This window comes from Felis catus, chromosome C1 (assembly GCF_018350175.1).
Source record: "Felis catus isolate Fca126 chromosome C1, F.catus_Fca126_mat1.0, whole genome shotgun sequence".
In the NCBI taxonomy this organism is placed as follows: Eukaryota; Metazoa; Chordata; class Mammalia; order Carnivora; family Felidae; genus Felis; species Felis catus.
The window spans coordinates 152,036,416-152,048,436 of NC_058375.1; the positions used below are offsets into that span (position 1 = coordinate 152,036,416).

Below are 12,021 nucleotides of genomic sequence, written 5' to 3' on the forward strand. Positions count from 1 at the left end.
GAAAAAAATTGTGAATCATACCATCAATAAGTTTTTGATTAAAAAAAGTACAAAAACCTATTATTTCAGGTATGGGTGATATAGTCTTTTTACATTTCCTGTTAATAAGTAACTCCCCTCACCCACATAACTATTCTAATACATTTTCTACAGGAGTAGACAAAGAAATTTACCACACCAATCTTTACTAATGGAGACCTGCATTCAAGAAAGAAAATCGCTAAACACTATGCAGCCACTAGTCCCCTGAATTTCAAGAAATTTTGAAAATTCTGGTGTAAAACCAGAATTCTAATGACTATTAGGAAATAATGTTAAACTTCGGTAATAAATAGCAGTTTCCCCTCATTCTGATTTAAACCTTATGAGCCCTACTTATATATACACTGTTCATACTGATAAAAAAAAATCCATGTGTAATAAATAGTATAAAATAATGGTGCATAATGTGGTATTTGTATATGATATATATATACATATATGTGTGTCTATGTAACACACGTATATCCACACATATATATAACACATGTGTATATAACACATATATATGTTATATATATGTATAACATATGTATATATATATGTATAACATATATATATGTTATATATATATATAACATGTATATGTGTTATATATATATAACATGTATATGTGTTATATATATATATATATAACATGTATATGTGTTATATATATATATATAACATGTATATGTGTTATATATATATATATAACATGTATACGTGTTATATATATATACACACACACACACACACACACACACACGTGTGTGTGTGTGTGTGTGTGTGTGTGTGTGTGTGTGTGTGAATGACTTTCAATTTGGTAATTACACCCAGTATAGCCATCCCTGTTAATACAATTCCAAAACATCTCAGCATACTTTGGTAAACAGCCACTAATCATGGCTTTCTGTATGCTGCCCGCCCTACCTTGGCTGCACCAGATCCCATAGACTACCACGTGATCCAGCTACTAGGGGATTATTCCTGGCACAGGAGAGACCGCCAGGATCCTGCTCCAGCATATGCTTGGTTGGCTCCCAACTTTTCTGGGAAGTAGTCTTTTCTAGCTAGTGGTCTGTTTGATCTAAGTCCATGTCTTACAGATTGATTAATATTTCTTCTCTCTTCTTATATAAGTAAAACAAAACAAAACAACCAAAAACAAAAAAACCTAGCCAGAGCACTGTTATGATTCCCAACCTTAGAATCCTTTATCTTTTAAAGTACTATACATGCATTTCAGTGGCAGTTACACTGAGTTTTAATTAGTTTCTAATCAAAATGAGTAATAAGATTTGTATTGGAAGCTACTTCAGTAATGAACCCTTCTATGTTTAGATTTCTCAAACACCTTGTGCTATAATGTAACCCTTAATGAGAAAGAAACTAGATTATTGAAATATTATATTATGAAAGCTTCCTCCCCTAACTATCATTTAGGAATTAAAGGGAAAAATGATTTAGAAAAAAACAAGCTACAGACACCTAAACCTTCAGATAAAATAGATAACATGACTCTTGATACCATTACTTTTTCAGTGAGGCAGAAATACTTCAACAGAACATACACACAATTAAGTTAAAGTAACTAAGACACAATCTATCAAATGAAGCTAGTAGCAAATGGAATAGTGTGTCTTCAAAACACTGACCAGTCACCCACCCAAGAGATGGAGTTTTTTTTTTTTAATTTTTTTTCAACGTTTATTTTTATTTTTTTGGGACAGAGAGAGACAGAGCATGAACGGGGGAGGGGCAGAGAGAGAGGGAGACACAGAATCGGAAACAGGCTCCAGGCTCTGAGCCATCAGCCCAGAGCCTGATGCGGGGCTCGAACTCCCGGACCGCGAGATCGTGACCTGGCTGAAGTCGGACGCTTAACCGACTGCGCCACCCAGGCGCCCCGAGATGGAGTTTTAAAAAAAAATGAATGTTTCATTATTTTCCACAATTGGGCGAATTAAGAGTGCAATCAGCAGGGCAGATCCTGCAGGAAGAAAATATCATTAACTGTGGTTTCTTTAATTGTCCTACCTCCAGTGTCCTCTTGGGCACAACTGGGAGCCAAAAGGGCACAGAATGATAATAGTTTGCACCATGGTGGTGCTTCAGATAAAGCGTAATCTCTAAAGATTGTACTCAATTTCTGAAACTGTAGTCAGAAAAACACAGACTCCAAAAGTCTAGCTGTAACTAGAATGTACCGTCCTCAGTAAATTTTTTTTTCTCCACAGTGAACATGAATTGTCTTCGTGGCACAGCTAAGCCTGAATGATGTTAACGTTTCACAGAGACACAACTACAAACATTCTCCAAAACTACCTGCAACAGCTCATTACCCAAAACTACCTGCAAGGACTCATAAAGCAAAATAAGTCAGACTCACCAACTTAAATGGATTAATATTGTTTCATTTCCAATGTCCCTGTCGATGCTCTGTGAGATGTGAGTTCCTTTCTTACTGACACTACTGCAGTGTCATTTTATGGCAAATAGTGATGCCTTACTATTTTAATATACAGAACAAGTAGCACCATTCCTTCTCAAGGGCTTGAATCAATTTATAGATTCATACACTTCATGTATTATATTGAAAAAAAGAAAGTGTTATGAAAGGTTGTTTAAAAAGCACCAAAAGAGCAAATGAAATGCTCGGCAAGGAAATACAAAGCTACATGATTGTTCAAACTCAGTAAGAAATGCCAATTTGAAATTCAGGCCAAGTGTTCCTCGTCTTCAAGGAAGCAAAAACTGACTCTGTTGATACTTGTAAGAGTATTGTTTGTTTGAGTGCATGAACAAGAAGACAATGGGGAATCAGCGCTACTTTAGAAATTGGAAGATATGGGCCCTGGTCTTGATTTCAAGTGAGCTTGGACAAGTTGCTTGGCCTTGCCTCCTCTGTAAAATAAAGGTTTTCGAAAGAAAGAAGGAGGGGAAGCGGGGAGGAAGGGAGGGAAAAGGGGAGGAAAAGACGCAGGCAGGAAGGAAGCTGGTTAGTCAGTTTCCATTTGGGGAACTGCTACTCTGGGCCAGGAACCATTTGTCCACTTCCTAGAAAGTATAATGCGGGATCTGAGTTCCTCACCATCTTAAAATTTTGTGATTCTGCAGCAGTTCATCTTTAGATACTATTGTTTTAAATAGATTTTAAAACAGGGGGGAAATGCCATTATCATCATTATCTTATTTTCCATGAGGCTTAATGTAGTTACTTCACCAAAGAGATGAGGTGTGGAAGGCAAAATCAGCCCCTATTAGCTTCTACTTTTGAAAAAGTAAATCTGTTGTTTGGAACAAAGACCTGTTATCTATAGAGGGTAAGTTCTTTTATCTGTGTATCTGTCAATATATGGTCTCACACAATAAGGTATAATGAATTCCAGTGTTGCCGCCTTTGTTACAGAGACAATTAGGGTGTCCTGTTATCCATTATTCATCACTCTTGCCTTAGCTCCAAATAGAACAGCAAACACATCTAAGGAATAAATATTCTTCACACTGAAGAATTCATCCTTCTAGGATCACCATGTCTAGTCTCAGATAACCCTCTTGAACTTGTGCTTGTCAGAGATTTCATTGGCATGTTTTCTTTTGAGGGGATGAAGCAGGAGTGTCTCTCTCTCTCTCTCTCTCTCTCTCTCTCTCTCTCTCTCTCTCTTTTAAAACATTCTTCTTTCTATTATTCCCTCATTGACTTGAAGCAGTTTTCCTACCCTCCTCACTTTCCACATCAGGTCCATGTATGGGTTTTCTTTGTACTTCACAGCTTTGTTTTCCTACATATTTTCCCCCATTCTCCATCTCTACTTCTGTTTTTTGCCTCTTCCAGCAACAGAAACAAATATGAACTTTGTCTTTTATACTCTGAAAATTATATTTTTTACAGGAAGTAATCTCTCCAAACATTTCAAATTTAAAGACCAGAGATCCTAATCCAATGTTTACTACAATTAAAGGAGAGAATATACCTTATCCTCTTATTCTAAACATGCTGGTTCAGTTTAGAATGAAAGGAACAGAATTACCAGTGAATCCTCTGTTTAAAGCAGCTAAGTTTTAAGATTGCAAACCAATAAAAGTAATCAGAATGATAGTAATAAAAAATGAGAGGGGTGCCTGGGTAGCTCAGTTGGTTAAGTATCTGACTCTTGATTATGGCTCAGGTCATGATCTCAGGATCGGGAGATCAAGCCGCGTGTCGGGCTCTGCACTGGGAGCGGAGCCTGCTTGACTCTCTCTGCCCCTCCCCTGCTCTCTCTCTTTCTGTCTCTCCCCAAAAGAAAACACACACACACACACACACAAAGAGACACATGAAAGGCACCTGGATGGCTCAGTTGTTTGAACATCTGACTCTAGGTTTCTGCTCAGGTCTTGGTTCTAGAGTCCTGGGATCAAGCCCTGAGTTGTGCTCTGCGCTGAACATGGAACCTGCTTAAGATTCTCTCTCTCTCTCTCTCTCTCTCTCTCTCTCCCCCTGCCTCCTCCCTCCCCCAAAGCTTGTGTGTGCTCTCTCTCTAAAAATCAATCAATAAATAAATGAGACACAGGACATTTTTTCCAAAGATATAAATATGCAATAATAATCTTTAGTGATCTATCACATGACAAAATAATTAGGATATAGTTCAACTCTCATTATGATAAATGTGAGCAAACACTCCATCATTAGGAAAATCTTGTGAAGTAATGCAATCGTGTATGCACTAGGTTTTAGGTATGGTTTTGAACTGATCTTACTCTATTAAACATAAAGAGGAATAAAAGAAAGTAAGGAACACAACAATTGGGTCAGAATGCCCTGATTAATTATGCATACTGAAAAGCAAAGGGGCACCAAAGGATGGCCATTAAGGAAAACTGGCTTCCCTTTGTGTCAGTCTCAAATGAGTCAATAAAATATTAAATCTACATCTCAAACACATCTGTCTCAACTCTAGCAATCACAAATAAACTTTTCTTTCTTTAAAATGTTAGTTTATTTTTTTTTGAGAGAGAGAGAGAGAGAGAGAGAGAGAAAGAGAGAGAAAAAATTGAGCGTGCGCACAAGCCGGGGAGGGGCAGAGAGAGAGGGAAACACAGAATCTGAAGCACGCTCCAGGCTCTGAGCTGTCAGGGCAGAGCCTAATGCACGAATTGTGAGATCATGACCCGAGCCAAAGATGGACACTTAACCAACTGAACCACCCAGGTGCTCCATAAAGACATACTTGTCAATTTAATCAACACTATACCTTGGAGGCAGCTATATTAATCTCAGTATAGCTATACATTTAAACATGCTTTCTTTCAATCTTCAAAGAAAGCTGTGCCATTTTAGATTTCAGTATTTTGGTGAAGAAGAGATGTATGTGACCACATGAGTCGCATGTATGTATCTTTTGGATTACACGATTTCCTATCACTTATATTCTCTAGATCAAAACATTCTAGTTAGAAATCTGCCTTACTAGGGGCGCCTGGGTGGTGCAGTCGGTTGAGCGTCCGACTTCAGCCAGGTTACGATCTCGCGGTCCGGGAGTTCGAGCCCCGCGTCGGGCTCTGGGCTGATGGCTCAGAGCATGGAGCCTGTTTCCGATTCTTTGTCTCCCTCTCTCTCTGCTCCTCCCCCGTTCATGCTGTCTCTCTCTGTCCCAAAAATAAATAAATGTTGAAAAAAAAATTTTTTTAAATAAAAAAAAATAAAAAAGAAATCTGCCTTACTAAAGAAACCTTTTCTACCATTGCATTTTCCTCTTTACTGACATTTGTCTTATTTTAGTAGAACTCTTTGGATCTACATTTAACAACAACAACAAAAACAAAAAAGGACTCTCATTAAAACTGCCATTCCTGCCTTACCCATAATAGAATCTTGAAAACTATAAGCAGAAATCAATAGAGAGTACCCAACCCTGAAGGACTCAGAGATTGTTGAAGATCCGTTTGTTACTTAAAAATAAAAATAATGTCCTTAAACAAAAGTGAAATACCATTTACTAATGTAGGAAAGAAAGAAATACAATTGGTTTAGATATAGTTTTAAGAGGATGACATAAGGATTTCAAATTATGAATTACCACTGTTACCAAGGGTGAAAGTCGATAGAAAATAGGCCACCACATAGTAAAGCAATAGATTTAGTGCCTTTGAGGCATTACTAAAATCTGAGAGGCCATTGGGGAAAATAAACACAACTAGTAGCTAATCAAATGTGTAACTCTTATTTCCAAATACTGAAAATAAATCCTAGTTGGTATTTCAAGATACTTTTAATGTCTTTCATCTTTGAAAAAGAAGACAGGAAATGAGTTATTGGTTGTGATTTTTACTGCTATGATGAAAATCCAATATATAGACTACTACATATAATGTTAATTCCCCTATACATGAAAGTGCCCTGGATTTGAAGAATGTGTTTCCTTTGATGCATTTATTTAAGTCATACTAAAGTCTGTGTAATGGTTGTATGGTTATAGAAAAAAACTATGTGACTCTGAATGTATATAGTGACTTTATTATATTCAGGGAAAATGTATATACAGTGAAATGGAAATTTAAATATACAATCTGTTAAGTATGGACTAATATTAAGACTCATATAATCAACACACCAATCAAGATCTCAAATGTGTCCATCACTTCCAAAAGTTTCTATGTGCTCCCCTCCAGGCCGTTCCTACTCCCCCTACCCCGCAGGCAACTACAGTTTTGACTTCTATCACCATAGATTAGCTTGTTCTTCCTAACTTTGAGCTTTATATAAATAGAATTATGCAGTCTTTATTCTTTTATTTATGGCTTTTCTGCTCAACATATTTATGAAAATCATTTATAATGTTTCTCTTTCATATGAATAGTTTGCTATTCCTTATTGTTGACTGGTATACCATCGATGGTTCTACCACAATTTATTTAACCAAATGCCTGTAGATGAACACTTGGGTTGTTTGCAGCTTTGAGCTATTATAAATGAAGCTACTATAAACATTTTACACAAACCACTTTGCGGACATATACCTTCATTTGTCTTGGATGAAGACCTACTAAGAAGAGGAATTGCTGGATCATAAGGTACGTGCATGTTTAATTTTATAAAGAAACACTAAACAGTTTTCCCAAGTGTTCATACCATTTTGTAATCCCACTGGCAATGTATGAGAGTCTCAGTTGCATCACATTCTCACCAACATTCGATGTTGTCAGTCTTTTAATTTGATATATTCTGATGAGTGTTAAGTAGCATCTTACTTTGGTTTTAAATTGCATTTCCCTTTTCATGTGCTTAGTGGCCATTCTGTATTTTTCTTTTGTGAGGTATCCATATGAATCTTTTGCCCATAATTTTTATTTAGGCCGTTTGTCTTTTCATTACTGATTTGTAGACATAAACATACATTTATTATATGTTGTATGTTATATGTTATATAGTATATAGACACATCTATTTAAAATATAATTCCTTTGTCAAATAAATGAATTGATGATATTTTCCTCTCAGGTTATGTCAATTTTCATTGAAGTACATAAGTTTTCAATTTTGATGATGTCCAATTCATCATTTTTCTTCTAATGGATAATGCCTTTTTTATACTTTCTTAGAAATCTTTGCCTACTCGAAGTTACAAACCTTTTTGTGGTTGTTTATTTCTAGAAACTTTATAGGTTTAGCCTTTATGTTTAGATCTACAAACCATATCAAATTAATTTTTGTGCAAAATATAATGTAAGGACCAAGATCTACTTTTTCTTATATATTTTTCTAGTTAATCTAGCTCATTTGTTGAACAGATTGGTGTTTCTCCCCATTGAATTACTTTGGTGCCTCTATCAAAAATCAATTAACTATATATGTGAGGATCTATTTATGGACTATTCTGTTCCACTGATCTATTTTACTACACTATATGCCAATACTCTACCATCATGATTACTGTAGCTTTACAGTAATTCTTAAAATCAGGCAGTTAGAGTTCTCCAATTTTGTTCTTTTCTGTAACTGTTTTGGCTATTAGATATCCTTGGCATTTTCATACACGTTTGTGAGTCAACTTGTTACTTTATATTAAAAAATCTATAATTTTGGTTAAGATTATACACTGATTTGGGAAGACTAGACACCTTTACAATATTGAGACCTCCAATTCATGAACATGTAGTATCTCCTTTATTATTTGCTCCTTAAGTTCTCTTAATAATATTTATAATTATTTTAGTGTAGATGCTTTGCATGTTTGTGTTACATTTATTATATTGGTGCTGATTTTAAGAGTATTTTTAAGTTTCACTTTCTAATTGTTGAGCCAAACCATGTAAAAAAATGGCAAGACAAGTGATGAAAGTAACATCACCAATAATGGGACAAACTGACATTAGGTGCTTCTGGTGATATTCTGAATAGGACACACCATCAGTTATATTTTATACATGACAAAAAGCCACAATCTGAATTAAGTTATGATGATTTGCCAAACAAATTCAAACTGAACATTCTATAAAACAGCAAGCCCTTATCCTTAAAGAATGTCAATGACAGAAAAGACAAGAAAAGCTGAGGAAGTCACTCACTCATCCATTTAAAGGGGACTAAAGAGACATGACAACAAACTGCAATATATGATATTGGTTTAAATCCTGAATTGTTAAAAACAAATTAGCTAAAAAGCAATACAGGGACAATTGTCAAAATTTGAAGGATATACTAAATGACAGTATTGTATCAATGTAAAATTTCCTGATAATTTGATAATTAAGCTGTAGTTACATAAAGGAATTTTCTCATTATTAGTAGAAAAAAATTTTGAAATATTTAAGGATGAAAGGTTCATGATCTGTGCAAGTAATTTTCTTTTCTTTTTTTAAGTTTATTTTTTTATTTTGAAAGAGAGCACGAGTCGAGAGGGGCAGAGAGAGATAGGAACGGAGAGAATCCAAAGCAGGATCCACATTGACAGCACAGAGCCCAATGTGGGGATCAAACTCAAAAACCATGAGATCATGACCTGAGCCGAAACCAAGAATCAGACATTTAACTGACTGAACCACCCAGGTGACTCTGTGCAAGCAATTTTCAAGTGGCTCAGCAAAATAAGTAAACAGACATAAAAGAGCAATGTGTATATGTCATACAGAAAATGTAGAGAGAGATAAAGCCAAGTTGTAAAAAACAGCTGAATCTGTATATTACAGTAATATGAGAGTTCACTGTAATATTTTTGCAACTCCTGTGTAGAGCTGATTATTTTTGAAAACAAAAATTTTAATTAAAGGGATCATAGCAGAATCAGACATATGGACCTTTACCCATAATTTTATTTATTTTTTTTATTTTTTTTCACGTTTATTTATTTTTGAGAGAGAGAAAGAGCGTGAGGTGGGGAGGGGCAGACACAGAACCCAAAGCAGTCCAGGCCCTCAGCTGCCTGCACAGAGCCCTACACAGGGCTTGAGCCCACAGGCCATGAGATCATAACCTGAGCCGAAATCGGATGCTTAACCAACAGAGCCACCCAGGCACCCCTCAAAATTTTAAAAGGATAATGTTGACCTGGGTACCATTTGAAAGATAGTAACACATCTTGCTTTCCAGTTGCCAAAGCTTTTGCCATGTTCAGCTCATTACACTTTGTTTGGACGCAGGACACTGTTTCCTTGGAACAAAGAGCTGAGAAAGAATGCAGGCTAAGGAGCAAGAAGAAATTGCTCCTAAACCAAAACTAGATGCTGCTTTTTCCTGTGACAACCTTTTCATTAAGGCTAAATTGAAAGTAGTGCTGATTTGAAAGCCTGTGTGTATTTTTTCCATCATAGTTCATTAAGAGGGGGAGACATTTCAGCCAAAAATATGATCACCCTCCAAAATGCAACTTCCATTACCACATATAAATTCTTCAATTTATTTACTTAGGTGTTGCTTTATTCCATAAACTTTTATTTAGGAAACATAAAGCGAATGAGACTCCACAGATGGACAGGAAAACAGAGCAGTGTGGAGGGTGTAATTCCCCATATCCCCATTTATTTTGCCCACACTCTTCTGGTAATGTTTCATCACGGGCAATGACCTCAACAACCAACAGCACTTTTTTTAAAAAGGCTGTTAGTAGAATCTGGGAGGAAAGAAGGGTTTTTTATCATGATTGTTATTTATAGCTATTTTTTGTGGTTGTCTTCCCTTTTTGGATTGTAGCACTGCAAAAGCTAAATTTGTTTACAAACCCAATATTCCCATTCAAAGATGACCTCTTTCATGTTTGTGTATCTGGAAAAATACAAACAATATGAGAATCCCAGTAGTATTACTTTCGCTTAACTTTCCTCGGCTTAACAATGTCTTATGCCTTAATTTTGATTTTTTGATAATTACATCTTTCTCTTTAAATTTGGAAACACCAATTTCCACTTAAACTCATGAGAACCAATAAGTGTAGTGTGTACTGCCAAGTCTGAATGATTTAATTATTTTTAAATTGTTTTTATTAGAATGTTAATAACTTTCTGCTTTAATGCTATCTGTCCCAACTTCTCTGGGGTTGTTCCTCCCACTTAATAGATATCCTTTAGACAACAAATCGTAGACACAAAGGAAAGCTAATTTTATCACAGGATTACAAATAGACCAACACAAATGACTAAGGCCTGACAGAGAAGCTGGGAAAAAGATGGTTGGTCACACACCCTGTGCACACCCATGCTGTAACAGATTCCAAGATAAAGATCCTTTTTAGGACTTCTGAGAGTCAGAGGTATTTTATAAAGGACTGTTGGCATTCAACAACGAGCTCAGTCTCTTCGCTTTTAGTCCATTCTGCTCTCATGACTCACTGTGGTTCATAAAGTGGCTGATGTTAAGTCCTTTACTAAGAACCTTCAACATGGTATTTATAGAAAGATTCATTTGTAGTCTTACTTCAAAGAGGTCAGCAGGTGCAATATACGCTTTGGAGGAATTCTGACTCATTTCTCCAGATTGCAAGATACTGTCTTTGTCTACACGGTAAGCATTTTAGGCATCACAAGAATGAGTAGCTACACTTTTAAACTCACTACTTTCAAAAACCTACAAAATGTTCATGAAAAGTCTGTACTATAGGATGGTATACATTTTGAAAACCTGATACACAGTGCCAGATATAGGTTGTATTTAGAGTGTTTATATGTCCAGTTTGTCTGGACAGTTCTGGATTTTTCCTATTTTCTTGGTATAATTATCAATAACCTCCCCTTTTACTTTAAAAAGAATCCTACTTTGGATGATAGATTATATGGTCACCTTAGCTATATTTAGGTATTTATATCCATATATTTTCTTCCAATCAGTTGGTTTCTATTAATTTCACATCTTGGTTCTAAATAGGATTATTTCTAACTTCCCACGAAATCCTAGGGGGGAGGAAGGGTGGACTGAACTTACACCTCATTGTGACTTGAACTTTTGCTCTCAAAACACACAGGTTTCTGGAATGCCATTACTAGAATTGGTTGCAATGTAGCTGAAAGACAGATGTGCACGGAGCCCAAGCTGCCCAGACTGCTGACATTTTCAGGGCAACCACACCTAAAATGAGTTTCAGCATTTCAAAATAGGTCTAAGAATAAATTATAGGTCTAAGAATAAATTATACAGGATTTGACTGACGCCATATTCTCCAAGATAAAAATCTCTGGGATTTCACATGTAAAATGTTTACGAAACACTGCTGATTTCTTCCTTTACCTACTGACATCAAAATTTGGTTCACATTTTTTATTCAGTCACACATGCAGCTCTAAATTTCTTTTTGCGCACAACACTCAGTGAGCATATCGACTTAATATGCATTTTAACCCAATTCTTTTTCACACATTTTTTTTCCTGTTCATATTATTTTATTTGTTAACACTTACATTACACTTACTAGGTACTGGGAGCTGGTGTACGTGCTTTTACATATATAAACACATTTAGTCCTTGCAAAACCTAGAAGATAGGTTCTAGTATTACCATAGTCCCCATTCACTGATGATGCATCTGAG

At 35.8% G+C, this 12,021-nt stretch overlaps 1 protein-coding gene and 1 long non-coding RNA gene across 13 annotated transcripts in view; one reads left to right on the forward strand and one right to left on the reverse strand.

The window, feature by feature from the left end:
• Nucleotides 1-12,021, reverse strand: part of KCNH7 (potassium voltage-gated channel subfamily H member 7) — a 646,875-nt gene that overhangs the window by 458,311 nt on the left and 176,543 nt on the right. The window lies entirely within an intron of this gene.
• Nucleotides 1-12,021, forward strand: part of LOC102901609 — a 70,101-nt gene that overhangs the window by 43,779 nt on the left and 14,301 nt on the right. For 6 of the 7 annotated variants that reach the window (XR_002161501.2, XR_002161495.2, XR_006583256.1 and 3 more), the window contains exons 5-6: nucleotides 2,259-2,469; nucleotides 6,867-7,080. This is a non-coding gene — a long non-coding RNA (uncharacterized LOC102901609). The remainder of the gene's footprint in view (nucleotides 1-2,258; nucleotides 2,470-6,866; nucleotides 7,081-12,021) is intronic. The other variant, XR_441028.4, reaches the window with a different exon arrangement.